Consider the following 21,378-nt stretch of genomic DNA (forward strand, 5'->3'; position numbering starts at 1 on the left):
GTACCCCTAAAATGTGTTTTCAACATATGAAAGTTGTCCCCCTTTTCTCCAGATAAGTGCCCCTTTTTATAAGGGCCCGTTCCACATTCTTATAAGTGCCTCTTACCACTTCTGATAAGTGCCCCTTTCACCGATGATAAGCGGCCTCTATCAAGATCTTATTAAGGTGCCCATTTTAATTTTACAAGTACCCTTTTCTTTTGTAATAAGTGCCTCTTCCCCTTCTGATAAGTGTCCCTTTCCATCTTTAATGATTGCCCCTTCTCACCTCTCATAAGTGCCTTTTTATTTTGAAACGTGCCCCTTGTCTTTATAATTAATTATATGCCCCTTTTATTTGTTTAATAAGAGCCACTTCCCTTTCTCAATGCCCCTTCTCACACGTGTGATAAATGCTTATATTAAAAATCTCATAGGTGCCCATTACCCTGTGCAATGGGTATACCTTTCCATTTTCACAAGTGTCCCTTCACATCTTTTAATTGCCTCTTTTCAAATCTGAGAGATGTCCCTTTTATTTTGACAGCTTAAAGTGCCTCTGTTCATCTCCAGTGAGTGCACTTATTGAAAAGTGAGAGGTGCCCCCTTTAAATTTGTAATAAGTGCCCCTTTTCATCTCTGATAAGGGCCCCTTTTTATTTTGACATATGCCTCTATCCTTTCTTATTAGTGCCATTTTCCTTTTGATAATCGCCCCCTCTCCTTTTTCATCTCTCACCTTATCAGGTGCAATTAGTGTCCCATTTTCACATCTGATAATTCAGATTTTTACAAGTTTGACACGAGCTCCTTTTCTTTTACAGTAGGCCTAATTGTCTTTTTAACTTTGGATATGTGTCTCCTTTTCCGTTTTAACCATAAAATGTGCTCCTCAGTAATTTAAAGCGACTAAGAGCAACTTTTTTCTTCAATTTCACCCAAATCTTGCTTGCTACGCACATTCGCATTTTAAATTAATATGATTTTATTTCGTATTAATGATTTTTTTTCTATCTCTCATGATTAGGTTTGTTTTTTCCTTTTTAAAAGATGTAATTTTTAGCAGCCTCACAAATCTTTAAATTTTGCGTACTCGCTTCTCTCGCTCGCAATTTAATATATAGACAATCACTCCCAACGGCAAAGTATGATGCTTAAGCATTATCTTGGACCATGTAAAGAGAGCAGCAAAAAATGAAATCATCGCTGATAATCTAATCACAATATAGGGGTATAAGGGCCTACCAATGTCTAAAATTTGTATATTATCGCTTTGAGGTTTTCTTTTGTAGGTGCCCCATTTTTTCTCCAGAAAGCGCCCCTGTTTTGTTGGTCCCCCCCCCCCACTTTGAACTTGAAGACGCTGCTGGTATGGGAATCCTATTTTGAGAAAAAATTGCTACGGTATATTTTGGCGTGTTTATCCTGCAGTAGATTGGTTTTTTGAACCAGTGAAATAAAAATATACGCACAAAACTGTACAGGGCACCATCTTCGATAAAGACCACAACTCCAATTTGCACATAGCGGCCTCGTGATTTTCTTATCCTTTTATGCTCATTACTCAGCCACTATAAATTGTCTACCAATATACATGTCATTTATTAGTAATATTGAATATTCGGTGCAAGTTTCGTTGGATTCTGTGAGAATTTATTTTCTATATTTACCAGAACTCAAGTTCTTAATTCTTATAGGTAGTGATAAATGCAAGGGTCGACTGGTCGTAGCATATTAATTTAAAAGTTAGATTATGTTACCAGTGGTGTATTATAATAGGTTGGTTATTGTTCTAAGATGGTTATATACAACGCATGCTCCTGCGACGTTACTGCTGATCGCGGTCATTTCTGAACCAAAATACAAATGTCTTTCTTTTGAAGTTTGTAAATACGTTGAAAAAAAAGTTGTCTTACTTATTGTGCAGAAGAATCCATTTTCACCATTAAACAGATGAGCCTCTTCAGCGATTTACGAATAGAACTACATTGTATTGTAATATACCATTTACGTAATGCAATCACATGTAATGCATATTTCTTTATGTCATGTTACAAATTTCTTCATTCATATATTTATGAATAATTCTATTACAATAGTCAGATGCGAATTGCATAGTGCATACATACTTAAACGTAACTTAATTTGATGTTGGAGTCATTTGTTATTGAGTCATCGATTATCATTGTATAGGCTCCTATACTCCAATAAAATAATGCATCGTCTTTCGAAGACATTGTTGCTTTTTATTACAATCAAATTTGTTTGTATCTACATAACTGTATTCTGTGAAGATATCGTAACATGTAGTAATACATGACTATGTCTTGAAATCAAATACCATAGCACACAAGTCTACATAGTTGTCTTTAGTCTTTATAGTTGATGAAAAGAAGACTGTGTAACTGATTTATTAAGAGAGAGAGAGAGAGAGAGAGAGAGAAAGTGAAGATGGAGGAAAAGGGGGTGTAGAATTGATAGATATATAGTCTAGAGAGAGAGAGAGAGAGGTTCGGAGAGAGTGAGCTAGAGAGTGAGAGAGGGAGGATAGAGAGAGAGAGAGAGAGAGAGAGAGAGAGAGAGGGGGGGGGGAGGAAGAGAGAGAGGGGGCGGGGAATGACCAACGAATGGGAACATCAATTAGAAAGCTCTTTAAACAATTAAAACAAAAATTAAGTGGGTGTCTTTTTCGGAAGGGGGTGGGGGGCATAGCTTTTATCGCCCTCCGCCGTGATCATTTTTAGACTAGGCATATATAGGCTCACGGCAATAAAGTTATAGTTCGGCAATTTGTTTTCTCTAAAACAAGGATGTATTACTATGTTTCGAATATTAATATATGGCCTTAATAATTTTACATTTCTGCGCTATATACATAGATATATGTAGTTCTACAGTGGCTTGATGTTTAATTTCGATTAGTCCAATAATTAATAGTTGGGATATTTAGGTTGATAATTGATTTTAGAAAAACAATCACTCAGTCCACGAACCATACGAGTTATGTTGTTTGGCCAACTAATATGTGGCTTATGTAGAAGGGTGTGGGAGGGGGGGGGGAGAGAGAAGGGGAGAGAGACGTACCCCCCCCCCCCCCTCCCAGCGGCCCCGTCTCAGTCTTTCCCTCTCGGAGACTCTTCAGAGTGTAGTAAGATAGTGACTTTTCCATAAGAGGCGATTGGTGGAAAATGCAGAACATTACATGTTATCTCCCATCCGGGCATCTCTCTCTCAAGTTCGAGCTCTTCTCAGCAGCCCCCCCCCCCCCCCCCGGATTATAGTTCAACTAGCCATTAATAATACGTGGCACGCGAGTCGAGAAAACTGGATCGGAAAGACCTTGTCAGAGGTCATATTAACTAGTCTAATTTTATAAGTTTATCATAATTTATTATGAAATTTATCAACATATTTTGTTGTGAGTGCAATAGTTGCATGATTAAAATACATGCACCTCCCTCAGGAAATAATCAAAAAATTGACCAACTGAAAAACTAGTATCTATTAAACAATGTGACATGTTTATTATGCTAAATATAAATGTTAACAGAGCTTATATAACAAAAATGTTCTGAATTTAGACTACGTGTGCAAGGCTGTATTGTTATGATCTACATTGCGTTTATTCACTGCATGCACAGTACATTGTATGTTGGTCCAAACTCCTTTACCCGGGCCAGCCAGCGTATCAAAGCTTGTTTATACTGCGACTGTAATTTGTAACAGCTGTTGTTACTATTCTGACATTTGCAACTCACATTTTGCATCATTTCTGAACCATTTTTACGTCTCGAGACGTCCAACAAATAACAATGTCGGAAGACCATTTTGACGATCTGGAGCATTACAACTACGATCCCATTCACAGCGGGGCGAGCGGCAAGGGGCTGTCGAAGAAGGAGAAGGCGACGAAAGAACACAATAATCCACACACAACGAAAGAGGCCCGCCTTGTCGAAGATCAGATTACGAATTCAGAACAGAAGAAGAAGGATAAGATCAAGAAACAGAGCAGCAAAGAATAGATTTGAGGACAGAAACATTGGGTGTTTGTTGAATAACGACATGAATTGTAACTTTTAAGGTGAGACTCAGTTGCAGTCTGCATTCTTAACCTAATTCTTATTTATTTAATCTTAATTTTACTTTTAGTTAAAGAGAAGATTCAATTCTGACTTCTGGGAAGAGGTGAAACATAATTTGTGACGCGAGTGATATCATTGTTAATAATAATATGCAAGTGCGGAAGAACAACAGATAAAAAATGTTCACTGAAAAGCATGGCTCTTCAAATGCCTTGATATAGATCTAGACCTCTAGTCTATAGACCCTACGCCATGTAATGGCATACAAATCGGGACGTATTTTTACGCCACATGTTCGTGTAGTCCCATATACATCTTTCTGTGTACAGTGCTTGTAACTTAACATAGACTGGGCCAAATTTCTTATCATTTTGATGATTCCAGTCTTTCCAGAACCTTGCAGTACACACCAATATGCCAGACGATCAACCTTTTCTGATCGATTCCGCACTGTTTCTTTCACAATGCAATCGCATGACCAGCACTCAACTTTTTCTTTTAGTTAACATCATATTCATAAATGCAGCAAGTCTGTTTGGAAGATTATTTTATTTTCAACTCAACACTGTAAATAGAAAAAAATCTTCTGAACAAGATGTAGTCCTGCTACATACATTATATGACTAATGATAAGTAATGAAGCATGATTATGCTATTCTTAAAAATAAAGACCAGTTATGGTCATGCGATTGCATTGTGAAAGAAAGGTTGTGGAATCGATCAGAAAAGGTTGATCATCTAGCATATAAGTATTGGTGTGTACTCACTGGCGTACCTATGGGGGGGGGGGGGCAGGGGGGGCAGAGTGCCCCCCCTGACGGGCTCCAGGGGAAAAAAAGAAAAAGGGGAAAGAAAAGAAAAGAAAGGGAAAGGAAAGAAAAAAGGAAAGAAAGAGAAAAAAGGAAAAAAAGGAAAGAAAAAAACGAAGAAGAAGAGAAAAGGAAGAAAAAGGGAAAAGAAAAGGAAAGGAATAAAAATGGGGAAAAAAAATAAAGAACATGGCCGTAAGCACCAGGGGGGGGGGCAGTTGACCCCAGATATTTTGAAATCATACAGTTTTTTTCCTGAAAATGTAGTGCAGGCCTATACCAAATCCTTCAATTCTACTTTTGAAAATGCAAAAGTACCCTCATGACCAGTTCGGTCGCTCGAACTCCCTTCACTCCTTTTGCTTTTGAGATTCTTCGAAAACTTTTAACGCATTTTCCCCCTTCCCCCATCAGAAAAATATTCCGCATACGGCCCTGAAAAATTAAAACAAATGAAAATAGGAAAATATAAGTGATATAACAAATTTGAAACTCTTCGCTGGCGCGAACTGCTTGCTAGCCTATTTTGTATTAAATGTTTTCACTTCCTCGTCCCCCTGAAAAAAGAAAAGGATTAGTATTACCTAGAATACAATTGTGCCTGCCCCGACGGGCCCCGACCTGCAACCATGGCAACAATAACACACAATATATGTACCAAATGTTACTAAAAGAGACTAATTCAATTTTCTCGCTCGCTACACTCGCTCGCGAATAAAATGAATAGACATTGCTTTGGAAACAATTTTGTGCCCACCCTTGACCTGCAACAATATCATTAAAAATGGAAGAGTTTTTTCGCCCTCTCGCCAAAAAGGAATTGAATCGCGTTAAACGCGATTGCGTCCATCCTGACCTGCACCAATAAAAACAAGTTTATTTATTAATTTCTATTAAAAGAGAATTATTTTTTTTTGCTTGCTCGCTATGCTCGCTCGCCAAAATGGAATTGACACCGCTAACGTGCCCGCCCCAACCTGCAACAACCAGTTAATAATTATGTACGAAACGTTATTCATAGAAGTTTTGGTGTGCTCGTGCTCGCCAAAACGGAATTAACATCACCTTAGACATAATTGTGTAAGCCCTGCCCTGCAACAAAAAAATCTGAAATTTATGAACCAATTATCATTACAAAAATTTTGCTCGCTCGCTACGCTCGCTCGCCAAAATAGAAATAACACCGCTTTTAATAATCACGTCCCTGACATGAAACAATTAAACCAAGTTTATATACCATATTTTCCCTATAAAGAGAAGTAATTTTCTTTGCTCGCTCGCTACGCTCGCTCGCCAAAATAGAATTAACACTGCTTTTAATAATCACGTCCCTGACATGGAACAATGAAACAAATTTTATATAGCAATTCATTGAGAGAAAGATGTATTTTCGCTCGCTAGCTAAAATGGGTATAAAATCACCCTAAACACAATATTGTTCCCGCGCCCTGCATGGGACAATTGAACCAAGTTTAAGTGGCAATTATTAAAAAAGAAGTGATTTTTTTTCTTGCTCGCTACACTAGTTTGCAAAAAAATGAAATTAACGTCGCTAACAAGTGAATGTTCCCACCCCAACTTGCAACAATACCAGTTTATATACCAAACGTTACTTAAAGATTTTTTTTTGCTCGCTCGCTCGCTCGCCAGAAGTGAAAATTAGCATCGCCTTTTTTGTTTGTTTCGGTCGCTTGCCACCCCTGACGGAGTACCCCAGGTACGCCACTGTGTGTACTGCAAGGTTCTGGAATCATCAAAATGATAAGAAATTTGGCCCAGTCTTCGTAAAGTTACAAGCACTGTACACAGAAATACACACCAATAGATAAACTAATTTACCAAATATATCAATTAGTAGGCGGTTTCCTGGCAAAATTGTTATCATCATGTATTAGTCAAAACATACTCTTTCACATGATTGGTAATAAGAGCTTCCATTTCATTTTTTGAAATAGGGGCATTTCCAATACTGGTCTTTACCTTTAAGTTTTTATATCAGCACTTTTCATGATGACATTTGTGAAATCAACGAATCTTTTGTTTCTTTCTTCCTCGCTTAGGTTTGGATTTGCCACAGAAGATCGGATACAGTGTCGCTATGTCGGGGACCGGAACATGGACAAAGAGGATGCCAATCATGAATCACATTGAAGGAATCAAAGAGAATTTGATAGCGGCCTCTATAGTCTGTCTCTGATCATGGGTGAATTACTCAATGCAGTCGAGATGGAATTTCTACAGAAATAGTGAAAATCAACTCACTTTTATACAATTAAGTCTGCATGTTTTTTTGAAAATAATTAGTTGATGTCTCTGATCATGGGTCAATTACTCAATGCAGTCGAGATGGAGTTCCTACAGAAATCACTGAAATTTTGAAAATCAACTCACTTTTATACAAGCCTGTATGTTTGTTTTAAAAATAATTTGTTGATGCCCTTGTGTGGAAAGTTTGGAAACATTCTATAATTCAACTGTTTGAAGCAAAGGATTGATTTTGGGTTGAAGCTGAGAGCAGTTTGACAAGAGATTAATAAAAGGTTAAAAGATTTTAGAGAGGTCTACCGGTACTCATTCTCATTCCAAATTGAAGAAAAAAAGCCTTGATTTAAATATATTAAGTATTCATTTATCGGGGATGCCAGTTTTCAGTGTTTTTCTTGAATTCGCGTCCTATTTACCTCTCTACCGGTAGGCTGGCTTCGTTGTAGGCTTAATAGTGTACACTGTACAGAATGTATGGGGCTCCCACATGTCATAGTCTTAGTTGAAGCTAATCGAGTAAAAGCAATTGGGCAGGGTCTCACGAAACTGTCATAAGTACAAGTTCACCGACATCCCATTGAAATGCGTGTATTAAGTTAAACACGCGTTTCAATGGGATGTTGGTGAACTTGTACTTACAACGGTTTCATGAAACACTGCCCTGGTATCCCAGACAGAAAAACATGTCTGCTTAAAGATACTTCGTCCTTTAACTTTGATAAAGCCAGACATACATACTCATACATGCCAACTGTTCAGATTAAAGAGGAACATTCCTCTTTTTGGGAGAAGATAATTATCATTTTAATGCAGGTGTTCCTCTTCCTGTACAAATTTGTCTGTAGTATTGAATAGGAGAGTTAGGATTGTTCCTCTTTTTTTTTTAAAATAGCATAATTTGTACAGATTTCTGATTTTCAAATGTTGGCATGTATGCATACTGTATGTAGACTCGACAACACATACAAGTATACCCGCATGAAATAGACTGATTTGTCTATCTATTGGCATCCCTGATATACATCTAATAGCCTTCATCAAATTTTCCTGTAATTAAGTAGTCACTAAATAACAACCTGACATGATAGTATCGTCATAGAGCCATGTAGTAAATAATCGACATGTCCATGAGTAGACAAATTATTCATGTAGGAGATTCAAACATTTATGTTGGTGTATTAATCAAGAACTGAGAAGATTACCTTGAAAAGGACATTTAAAACAAACACACTTATGCTATGCCACCATATGTGTTTGCTTTTTTGATTTGGCATCATAATCCGGTTACTTACCCGGTACTTATTCAACTGCCTAGCAGTTTTTACTTTGTGCAATGTTCATTGACCCAATAACTTCCATACATGTATGTATACAGTATCCCTCAATTTGTTTTCAGCGTCATTCTTGTTTACGGCAACTCACAACTAATATTCATCGTCATTCTAATTTACGGCAACTCAAAACTGATTTTCATCGTCATTCGTGTTTACGGCAACTCACAACTGATATTCATCGTCATTCTAATTTACGGCAACTCAAAACCGATTTTCAGCATCATCAATCTTGTTTACAGCAACTCAAAACTTTTTTTCATCATCATTCTTGCTCATGAAGTCAACCTTTGCAATGGAATAGTATTTACATGTAGGCAATATCACACTTTTCCCCATGAAGTATAATACATGTACATGTACATAGTACATGCAACCTACTGGGTGTCACAAGAAAAATAATTATAATGTTGGGGTCAGAGTACTTACATGTACATGTACATGACATGCCAGCCTCAAATTTCACTTGTCTGAAGTGTCAAAGGCACACCACAAACACAAACAAATATATTCAAAATCTCAAATGGCTTCAAGTTTTGCAAAATTGGATTGAAAAGTCCAAACCAGGAAAATGGTATTCTAATTTGCTACCCCATCAGGCATGTGGGCAAATCATGCTGTAGCACACCTATTAAACATGTAAGCTGGCGTGAAATACATTACCTATATATGTACAGTATTCATAGGTTGCATCACTTGCATAATAAAACATCATATTTTAGTCTCATCCCAATTTCTTGTCAGAATACTGATTTTTTCATAGAATAAACTGTAAGAAACCGATACAAATTAATAGTATAGTCGTTGAACAACGTTTAAGTTTTCTAATATTTCCTTTACATGGTATTTTAATGCCATTTTTTGCAATATGTATTTGTAGTAGGTTTCTGCATTAATCATTGCAGTGAAGGTCTCATAAAAATTCTCAATAATAGACATTTTATGAAAATTTAACATAACACAAAGTCACAAATGACTATGAGAATCAATGCTCAACTGCAATTATAGTCTATCTTCATTTGAAATATATACATACTATGTGATAGTGAATTATTTCAGAAATATTTTTTAAAATTTGGTCTTGAACAGAATTGTAAATGACGAAATACAAACCTGTGTAGAATATGACTGCATCCAATGCAGCAATTTAATCTTTGTATTTTGAATACTTGCAATGTGTTAACAGGGGACCAATCATATGAAAAAATAATTTGATTATGTATTAAAGAAAATGTATACAAAATAATAAACAATGAACTTTACCCAGCATTCTAATGATGTATGGTTAGGAATTATTATGAAGTAAAAACAAAAGAAATAATGAATTTTTTGCAGGGAATTCAAGTCAGACTTGGGTTATTGCATGAACTTTAATACAGAGAGGTGTCATGGTCTAGTGGACAAGTCTTTGGACTGTGGGAACCGCAAGATCCAGGGTTCAAATCTCTGCCTCAGCACTTGAATTAAAATTTGGCAAGACATTATTCTACATATGCCTCACTCGACCCCAGCTGTCGTAAGTGGGTACCTGGGAGGATGTATCCCTTGAATACACTGAGCACTAAGGTTGCCATATGTAGTCCCTGGAAAATATTATCCAAACTCCTTTGGAAGTGCTTAAAGACGTCATAACATGAAGGGCATATTATATCATTTAAAGTAGTGATATACTCAATACTCGCCTTCTTTGAGATTATATTGGAACTTGTATTTTCTCCTTGTAGAAATTAAATATAATTAATGGAGCTGCTATTCTTCATACATTTGTCAGTATACTCTATGGAACCACCTATAAATCCAAATATATTTTTAACTGATTGGTCCTCTTTAAATTTGACATTAATGATGTAATGTTATTTGTGCCTCACTAGACGTGTGTAATATTGGTAAAGGTAGATGTAATAATGTTTACTTCTGAATGTTAATTTACTATTACCAGGATTTGTGGTCTAAATGTTACTTTTATTGTGTACTAAGTATCATGCAGTTTTCTTAGATTTACATAATACCGGCTACTTGTAGAAGTTGATTTCAGAACTGATTAATATAGGGAGTATGAAAATTAATCTTTGTAATTTGTTAATCAATATAAAAACAGAAATACAATGTATGGTCACAACTACACATACTGTAACTGGTTGGGGTTGGGAAGAAAATTGAGCCATGGATTTTCTCCTATATTGTGTGTCAATCTATGGCTAAAATTGCTCATTTAGATTATTACACTCTGATTCAGGACAGTGGCATAGCTTTTTTTTTGCCATTCTGGCGGGGGGGGGGGGGGGGGGGGGAGGGGGTTCCTTCTGTAGTTTGGCCATTGTTTCTGGGAATGGCAGTGACAGCACTTTGGCAAATTTGTTTAAAATGCTATAGTATTAAGTGTAAAGTTATAATTGATCAATAAGTAAAGGATTTAATAGTTCTTGTACCTTTAGAGATTCTGCAGATTCAGTTCATTTAGATGTACCAAAGGTTTTCATCATTTAGATTTAGCTAAGACGCTTATGTTAATTAGATACATTTTAAATGTATTCCTTTTCTTTCTCTTAGACTGTTCTTGAATATGATGTAGCCTTAACACAGAATAAAATGAATCTATTAAAGAAAAAATATCACAATTATTTTATTGAATAACTGGCTGGAAGAGATTGCGAATCAGCGAGGTTAGAAGGGGGATGTGTAATGAGATAGGCATAGTCATAGGAAGAAAGGGGAGAGGGTGAAGAGAGAGAGAGAGAGCAAGAGAGAGAGATAGAAAAAGAGAGAAAGAGAGAGAGAGATAGAAAGAGAGAGAGAGAGAGATAGATAGAAAGAGAGAGAGAGAGAGAGGGAATGGGGAGAGAAAGGGAGGGGATACTATTAGTAGTTGGGTGGCTTAGCGTCAAATTTATCGATTATCGTTACTTGCCGTCTTGCCGGATAAGAGCACCATTTTTGATACAAGGCTTCCTTAGGATCTACTAAGCGATATATGGCTAGAAGCCCCCGGCTAAAATTTCAATATTAGGTTGTGGGGGCGGGGCGTCTTTTTGGAGCCCCCAAACAATCTAATAACATTGATTTGTTGTTGCCATTTTTGGTACAGGGATACCTAAAAACCTAGGGCTTAATCGCCGTGCGCGGGCTCGCTCTCAAAGGGCTAATATCGTTCAGTAGGTCCTAAGGAAGCCCTGTACCAAAATCGCATTTGTACAACATCAAATCGATGTTGTATTATGCTTTAAATTATTTGGGGCTACGAGGCGATGCCCCCGCCCCACACCCTAATATGATATTCTTGCCGGGGGCTCCTACCCTAATATCGTTCAGTAGGTCTTAGGTAGGAGCCCCCGGCAAAACTATCACAAAAGGGTGTGGGGCGGGGACGTCGCCTCGTAGCCCACACATAATTTATAAGGTAATATTACATTGATTTTGTTGTTGTTGTACAAACGCCACGTGGCCCCCAATCACACATTATAAATATTTATGCAAGGGGCTCCTGCCCTAATATGTTCAGAACCAGTGGCGTACGCAGGATTTTTTCAAGGGGGGGGGGGGGGGGTTTAACATTTTGAAATTGGGCCGAAAATTTCGCAACGACTCAGCCGGGGGGGGGGGGGGGGGGGGTAGGAGGTCACTTTTTTCCCTTTTTTTTGGTCTCGATATTTGAACATTTGAAATTTTGCTCCGTAGGGGGGGGGGGGGGGGGTTAGGTCACTTTTTTAGGTGGGTGGGGGGGGGGGGGTAGGAGGCCACTTTTTTGGGGTCTCGATATTTGAAAAATTTGAAATTTTGCTCCGTAGGGGGGGGGGGGGTAAGGTTACTTTTTTAGGTCATCCATTTTCATCATTTTGTTTCTTTTAATAAAAAAAAAAATAATAATAATTCGCAAAAGGGGGGGGGGGGATTTTGCTAAAAAAATACACACATAAAAAAAGGGGGAGAGGGGTTTACCCCCCCCCCCCCCTGCGTACGCGCCTGGTCAGAACTAGAATTGGAATATCTCACAATATTTCCACGATATCCACGTTTCGCTATTATAAAATCTTCCTTTGATAAATATAGGGGGATGCAGAATGTTTAAGAAATTAAATTCCTATTTACTCTCCTTTTCTTTTAATGGAATATAATTTTGATGTGATTCACTTTTTCTTTTTGGTTAAAAATACAAACCATTTTATTACTTTATTGCTGATTTTTCTCGGGGGGCGGGGGGGGGGGGTGGGCGTTTTGGAGGCGAAAATTCTCCCAGTTTTTCGGCTGCTCCCCCCCCCCGCATCCGTCGCCTATGTGACCCCCATCCCATGTCAGCGAGCACTTTGGCTTCGGTTGCGAACCGAAAGCACGCTATATGACATGTTATCGACGCACGTGTATGACGCAAGGAATAAAGTATTTGTTGCAATACAATAATTAATCGAAAAATACCCCTCGCGAGTGCTAGCTATATACCGGCGCGGCTTATATAGCACCCGTGTAAATAAATACTTATACAAAATATGCGACACGGCCTCGCCCATCAGGCACCACAAAATTGGACGGTAAGAAAATTCTGATTTTTCGCAAGAGTCCGTCAATATTTGGTTATTATTTACCTTTATTGTGATTAAAGATGAGGGTACAGCTAGCACGTGGATATTATTCAGTTTAATGAGAGCTAGAATAGGTTGGAATCAGATTACTATATACCAGCATGGTAATCACTCCAGCAAAGCACAGATGCAATGCTAATGCGTATTGAGCTCTAGCGCTGCATATACCTCCTGAGAGGCATCAATGCACCCTTTCACGATTAAGGCCGCCATAATTTAATGCGAGTGACAATGACAATGACAATTTATTCTCATGTCACCCACTTTAGGGTATTGTAGAAGTTTACAATCAGTTTGAATTTGTCAATTTAACACGTACTGTATATAATTCAAATCGAATTGTTGTTAATCAATACAAAATGACACTATCGACAATAGTGAGGAAAAAATGATAACAATATTAATAATAATAATAATGATAACAATATTGATAAAAAATAATCAAAAAACAAAACGATAATAATAATTACAACAATAATTAATGACAAAATTAATGGGAGCAATTGAAAAAGAAAATTGCTGGCACCAGTAAATTGATATTTGAATTAATGAATTACTGAAAATATTCTTGATATCAATTAAATAATTTGATATATTAAGGCAAAAAAAGAGAAACATGAAGCTAATGTGGAACTCTTAACATGTTCTGTGCACATGCATACTTAAAGATAAACTTGAGTTCTGTTAAAAACTGAAAAAGAAAATGAATTTTCACAGAATCTCACTGAATGTTCAAGATTACATATAAATGTCATTTGCCAAACAATTTTGGTAAAAAATGTATACTGGCTGAGTAATGAGCATAGATAGATAAGGAAATTGAGGTATATAGGCCGACACATTTTGTGTATAGTGTACCGTGCTTCCCAGGTCGAAATTTCAGTTGATACCATTTGAAACCAGTAAGGATTTTCAACTGGTATCTACTGGTTTGAACTGGTCTCAACTGGTACCAGTTGATACCAGTTGATACAATTTGGAAACCAGTCGAAATACCAGTTGACATCTGAGACCCGTTGATATTACCAGTTGATTTACCAGTTGAAAACCAGTAGATGATTACCAGTTAAAAACCAGTAGATGATTACCAGTTGCTTTACCAGTTGAAAACCAGTAGATGAATACCAGTTAAAAACCAGTAGATGATTACCAGTTGCTTTACCAGTTGAAAACCAGTAGATGATTACCAGTTGCTTATTACCAGTTGAAAACCAGTGGAATCACAGTTGATTTATCAATTGAAAATCAGTTCAATGTATCTTATGCATATAATTTTGATCAATTTTCATGTTTTCACAGAAAAATATAAATATCATGATCTGTCAAGCAAATGTGACAATGCACATACATTTTGTTATTTATATTTTCTTAGTCAATCATTGACAATTATATTATATTATATGTCTGATCATGTTTTCATCTAATTTAAGACGTAAAAATAGATATATTGATATTTGTAATTACTAACCAGGAAGCAACATGTAAATAATGGTCTCGTTGGTGACCAGATCATGCCAATATTGATTATTGATTATCACAATATTAGTTGATTACTGGTCTCAAATGGAAAATCAACTGGAAATTTCAACTGGTAAATCAACGGGTTAATCTACTGGTAAATCAATTGGAAATATCAACTGGTTTCAGATGTCAACTGGTTTTTCATCTGGTCCCAGTTAGCGTTGTTTCAATTTCGATATTAAAAACCAGTTGAATGTACTGGTTTCAGCTGGTACCAGCTGACAACTGGTTTTAACTGGTACCAGTTGACCAGTTGCCTACTGGTTGCAACTGGTTTTTCGACCTGGGAATTGTTACTTTACCAAGACTGGGCCAAATTTATTATGATTTTGATTACTCCAGAAGCTTGCAGTACACGCCAATACTTACATGCTACATGATCAACATTTCTGGTCCATTCCACACCTTTTCTTTCACATTGCAATCGCATGACCAGAACTCAACTTTATCTTTAAATGAATGAAAACGAAGCATTATTTTTAGATAGAATTTTACTAAGTTTAAACGTGTTTGTACATTATTGGAGTTAAAAAGCTGATCCATTTTTTAGTGTATTTGGTCTTTAAATATTTATCGATGAACAATTTTCTGTCTGAATGAAAGACAGAGCATACAAACAAGTAATAAAACTCATCCCCAAGCGATTGCAAATTGCAGAGCTAACATAACCTCATTTCCCTGGGAGTATTTGAATATCTACTAGCTACAATCGGCAGATAATGATTGCCACAGCCGAAACGACTTAAAATTGTCCGATCTCTTTTATGAGATCGATTAAGTATCTTTCTAAACATAAAGAATGTTTGAAGATTCGATAGTTAACACAATGCGAATTATCATACATACAAGCAGACCAATACTGAGCATAAGAATCTTTCAATCGACGTTCCACAGTTTGTTTGACCCACTCATAGCTAGTATTTTCACACATTTCCCGTAAATTAGACACCCCCATAATTGTTCAGAGTCAGCTCGATTTTTTTAAACCAACGTGTCTGGTAGATATCTGCTCAGAGAGTAATTTTAAGATAGTATACACCTTACCAGAAAATTTATCTTGTCCACTATGTCTAGTCCTATAACAGAAGTTTATCATTCTGCTTTCGATATAATTCTCAAGTTTAAGCCTCCCCAATTCACAAAGTACCATACAATTTGCAGTTGTTTTGCTCACAGAAAGGGCTTGCTTACACGATTTCTTGGGAAAATTTGAAGATCATATAGTACTTCAAATCCCCATACCTCACTTCCATAGAGCACAATAGGCAACACAAGTTGATCAAATAATAAGTAATAGCAATTTCAAATGCTAATTATGGTCGCCCACACATAGCTGCATTACTATCCTGGCTGTCTATTAAAAACTGTTCTATTGATATTTTGCTACATAATATATGTAAAGGATGATTAACAAAAGTTAGTTTGTCATCTAAAATTACACCAAGAAATTTCACTGTTTTAGTTGTATTCAAGACTGTCCTACCAATTTCTAATTTAACATTAGATATGTTATGAGAAATGTTTGGTTTTAAAATCCAGCTTCAATCCAGGCTGCCATCTTACATAACTCTTTATTAGTTTCATACAATAGTTCATCAAAGTTACTATGACTGTGAGAAAATAATATTGGTGTTGTCTGCAAAAAGTACAAAATGGAAGAAAGGATGACGCATTACATTAAGTCATTAACATAGGAGTGAATAAGAGAGGGCCCAATATTGAGCCTTGAGGTACTCCACACTGGACCTTGGAATATGAGATTGACAATTGTTATAAAGAGTAAATTGATATCGATCATTAAAGAAAAACTATTAAAAAAAACAATCCTATGCCCCGAATTCCAAAATATGATAATTTATGCAAGATAATTTTATGGTCAATAACATTGAAAGCTTTAGTTAAATCAAGAAAAATGCCAAAAAGAATGAAAATTACTTTAAAAGGAATTTAGTAGTACACTGTGTAAATCAATAAGGGCCTGATAATAGGAGTGACCACTGACCTGGTCTAAAACCATATTGAGCATCATTTAATAATTCATGTTTATTTAAATGAGAAAATGTTCTATTATACAATTTTTTCCAATATTTTCGAAGAACAAAGTAATAAAGTAATGGGCCTATAATTTGAAAATAAATGTTTGTCACCTTGTTTATACACAGGGGTTATCTTACCCATTTCCATTTTAGCTATTACATGAATAACCTTCTTCATTAAGTTTTAGCTAATATTATCAAAACCTGTAATATTAGTACTTTTAAGCTTTTTTTTTAACAATATTAATAATTTCATTTGCATTTGTTGGATATAAAAACACCGATTTATCACAATGATTCCTTAAGTACGATGTAAATGAAGATGTACTGATCTCATTAACTCAGCTCTCAATTAACATAAGAAAAAGAGGATTTGATTTGTTTTCCAAACATAATATAACTGAATATAAACAAAGAACATATAAATGTAAGGTATAATACAACATAAACAAACAATAATTTCTACATGTCAAAATTTTTTTTTACATAAAATGTACATATAATAACGAAACTGAGTATTTCAATAACATATTATCATAAATTTAAAGGTATTATCCGAACTATTCTGTTGGAAAAGCGCAGGAGACCGCAATCATAAGCAAAGCTTGACAAGGATGACGGCCTCAAAAAAAAAAAAAAATTTAAGGTAATTAAAACTTAAAATGAAAAAAGTGTTTAAACGATCTTTGAGTATGAGTTGGTGAGTGTTGTGTAAGTGTATAGTGTGTGTGCGTGTGCGTGTGTGTGCGTGCGTGTGTGTGTACGAGTATAAGAGTAATTGTGACACACATGCATGGTTGGTACACGAAAGACACATAAGGATCTGCAATACACAACATGCACTTGAAAAAACACAAGGCATCTGCAGTCAGTTTGCGAATAGAAAGGTTGTGTTGTGACACACAAGAATAATTCGTACACGACAAAAGACACAAAAAGATCTACACTACACAAAAGGCACACAAGCCAAAGTCACAGAAGCAAAGAAACACACAAGTATATCTCTGTTAGAATTTGTGTGAGCGTGTGTGTGTGTGTGTGTGTGTGCGTGTGCACGCGAGCGTGCGTGTTTGTGTGTGTTTGTAACGAATAGTGGAAGTGCACGTAGCTCTGTATGGTATAGTCGAGTGGAAACAAATATAGCCTTTACAATAAGGTAAACCAAGAATACAAAATAGAAAACACAATTTGCAAAACTGAGTTGCAATGTGACCAAAATTGGGGGACCAATGGTCACCGATTAGGCATTGTTTCTATATATATGGAGCAAGTTGCTACAAGGAGTACAGTGGGCCTTTTACGATTTATTCATCTTTTTCCTCTCTTCAGTAATCCCGTTTTTCATTAACAAAACCAATGAAAGTCTGACTTTCTTTTATTACCGATTAGATTGTTTATGATTTGCCATATTTCTGCAAGATAAAGTATAAGAAAAAGAAAAGGAAGAAGACAAAGCAGAAATTTATGAAAAAGAAGAAAAGAAGGGGGAGCTAGCTTGTGTCTAGGAGTAGGAAAAGAAGGAATTGGAACTAATTGACGTATGCATGAGAACGAAATTAGGAAAATAAATATTATTATTAAAAAGAAAAAAATATAAAATGAGGAGTAGTGGAAGAAGATTGATTAAAAAAAAGGGAGAAAAAAAATCTGTATGAAGGATTAATTGAAGTTTCATAATTATCATTCATACTAGTTGTAATTTTAGTTATAATTCATACTGTTGAAAATTTCTTTAGATTTGTCTTAATCTTTTTTCTTTTTTTTTGGTTATTTTGTCTCTTTTGTATGGATATGACCTTGAATGTAATTATGTAGATAATTATTTTTTGATTTTTTTTTCTTCCCCAGTTTCCTTTTTACTTTGTTTTTCTAAACTCTTTATTCCCCTTTGTTTTCTTGAATGTATGTAGATAATTATTTTTTGTTTTTTCCCCTTTCATTTCTACTTTGTAAACTCTTTATTGCCTTTTGTTTTCTGCATGAATTAAAAAAAAATCTTTATATAACTCCACAATACTGATTAAATCTGTTGTACATCTAATTGTATCTTCATTATTCCAACTTTTTTCCCTTCCATTTCCGCTCACTCCTTGCCTCCTTTTCTTTTCCTTCATTTTTTTTTACTTGTTCTATTTTCTTGACTTTGACCAATCTTTCTTTCTTTCTACATTTACGCGTTCATTGTTCCTCCTATTCTGACCAAAAAAAAAAACATATGGTGAACGTTCATTTGACCATGCTGTCCCGTCCCAGTGTAATGGAATAGCTTCCCCAACACATTTAGGAACATTTTTAAAGATACGTTTAATTCTGTTGTGCCCTTAAAGGGACTTGGTAACATTGTTCAGATTAGAGATGGTGCTATTAACGGTAGTGACTTTATTGCTAGATGTACAATTAAAGATAATCTGAACATTTGAATGAAAACGGACCATTATTAATGATACAAATTGAGAAAAACTGATCTGATCGATTCCTTAATTCTCCCAACTATATTATTGCAATTTAATTACATTTCAGGTGAATGTAAACCGTCACAAAGCAATAAATTGCCTTTACATACCATTCCAGACTTTTAAGTGTTGATAGATTTTTAATAGCCTGTTTTATGTTTTTTTTCATGGAAAAACGGCTGGGAAAATTCAAAAATGGTTGGGAGAATTACTGTTAATCACTGTTAGAGGGTGCACAGTGACGCCTTCAAAGAAAACCATAGATATATTCGTGGTGTGAGAATTTTTTCAGGATTTTTTGCATGCCAGAGGGTTAGTACAGTAGAAGTAATATAATAAGTAACATTTAATACAAAAATTAAGCATTTTTTTCATCAACCTTCAACAATGTTACCGAGTCACTTTAAAACGCACATATTCCGAATGTTAAACAGATAGTAGGTAATTTGTTTCCGTTTTTCTCTTTGCTTTCCTGTTCTTTCCAAGCGCATTTGGGACCTACTTATATAATGTGTTATGCATTATAAAATAATGGTTCATTATCGTTATTATTACTAATAATAGGGTGGCCATAAGTCCACAGCGTTATCCAGCAACATCTGTGTTAATATTTAGTCGATTTCATGTGATGCATTATGGGAAAATATCAACAACTAATATCAGCTGCCATTGTGGCATTATTTTATATACCCTGAAGATTAGGGCATTTAATCAACAGTTTCGACGGGGAAGGTTGGAATAAGTTATCCAGGGCAAAAATTCGTGCTGATATCATAATTAGAACAGTCAATCTCATTGAATAACTTTACACAGTTCGGACCACTTTGGTCATTTACATCGGTAGCTAGCGTTATGCTGTGCTGCGCTGGTTGAAAGATGTGGACCCGTGAGCCGAAAAGTTGGCCTGTACCGTCTTGCCGGTGGGGATGCTGTTAATTGTGGATCCACCCTATTTTTCATCATTCTTTTATGTTGCTTCTTAGTTCTTACGGTTGTAAAGAAAATCTTCAGACACTTTCCTGTTCATTATATCCATACAGAATTTAGACAATTGCTGCTGATTCCAAATACAGCATCTCATCATGAGTGACTGCTTACAAGGCAAAGAAGTGTACCTTCCTGAAGATAGAGCCGGTTTGGTAGGTACCTTTTTCTTGGGGGGGGGGGGGGGGATGTTAAATCATTCGACTAATATTTTGCCATAGAGCCTTCTGAAATATTGAAAAATTACATTTTTATATGCAAGAGTACTGTGTGCAAGTAGTGATTATAATCATTATACATGTATTCAATATGTTGTTGTTGTTGAAATTGTGGTAAAGAAAATTATTATTATACAGTCAAACATTTCTATTGAAGCCACTCCAAGCAATACAGTGAAAGTGGACACAGTATAGAACGGTGGTCCTCCTAAATCGACAGGTTCTACAAGAAGATTCTAATATTTGAATTGATGCGCACTGCATATACTGGCCATCACTCTAAACAGACTCAGTGCAGACAGGCTTGAAATGAAATTGAATTGAATAGACAGTGAGTCACAAGGTAAATGTTTACATCCCTGCCACTGACAGTGTAATGCAATTAACACCTTCGGACAGAATTAACCTATAGTAGGTTATTGGAATGTACTTTTCGCTGATATTGGTTTCCAGATTTAAAGCTGGGTTACTATTTTCCAGAATAACTCCGGCCTGTTTGAACAGATTGTTATAATTATGATTATCATTATGATTATCATTATGAAACAGTGAATCATTGCGTCTTATTGAAGAAGTTAAAACTAATGGGTTTTATAAGGCAAGTTTAGATTGGTTCAGATCCTACTTATGTAATCGACAACAAGTAGTGGCCATTCATGATATTCGTTCTAAACTAATGCATATAACATGCGGTGTTCCTCAGGGAAGCATTTTAGGCCCAATTCTATTTTCAAGTTATATCAATGATATGTGTATTTGTATAAAAGACATTAAACTATTACTATACGCAGATGACAGCGTACTACTCTATTCAAATTATAATCCTAAATATATTGAGGAAAAGCTCAGTGAACGGCTGTGTGTCGATTGGATGATTGATACTAAGCTTTCTTTACACTTGGGAAAAACAGAAAGCATTTTGTTTTGTTCTGAAAGTATTTCTAAAAAGTCATATAAATTCAAAGTGACACACAATAATCAAGTAAACATTTTAAGAGCAATTTCAAGTAATACCTAATATTTGAGAGTCAGAGAGAGGAAGCGAATGACATGTTATTAAGATTGAAATTTGTATTCTTTTGCCGGTTTATATACTTTTTCATTTTGTATAATTCTACAAATT

The 21,378-nt window shown here is 35.8% G+C and overlaps 1 long non-coding RNA gene across 1 annotated transcript; it reads left to right on the forward strand.

Moving 5' to 3' along the window:
• The first annotated feature begins 3,589 nt into the window (after nucleotides 1-3,589).
• LOC753580 lies at nucleotides 3,590-7,286 on the forward strand. The gene is made up of 2 exons (XR_970432.2): nucleotides 3,590-4,063; nucleotides 6,934-7,286. It is a non-coding gene; the product is annotated as an uncharacterized LOC753580 (long non-coding RNA).
• The last annotated feature ends 14,092 nt before the right edge of the window (nucleotides 7,287-21,378 follow it).

This window comes from Strongylocentrotus purpuratus, unplaced genomic scaffold, assembly GCF_000002235.5.
Source record: "Strongylocentrotus purpuratus isolate Spur 01 unplaced genomic scaffold, Spur_5.0 spur5_scaffold_20, whole genome shotgun sequence".
Classification (NCBI taxonomy): Eukaryota; Metazoa; Echinodermata; class Echinoidea; order Camarodonta; family Strongylocentrotidae; genus Strongylocentrotus; species Strongylocentrotus purpuratus.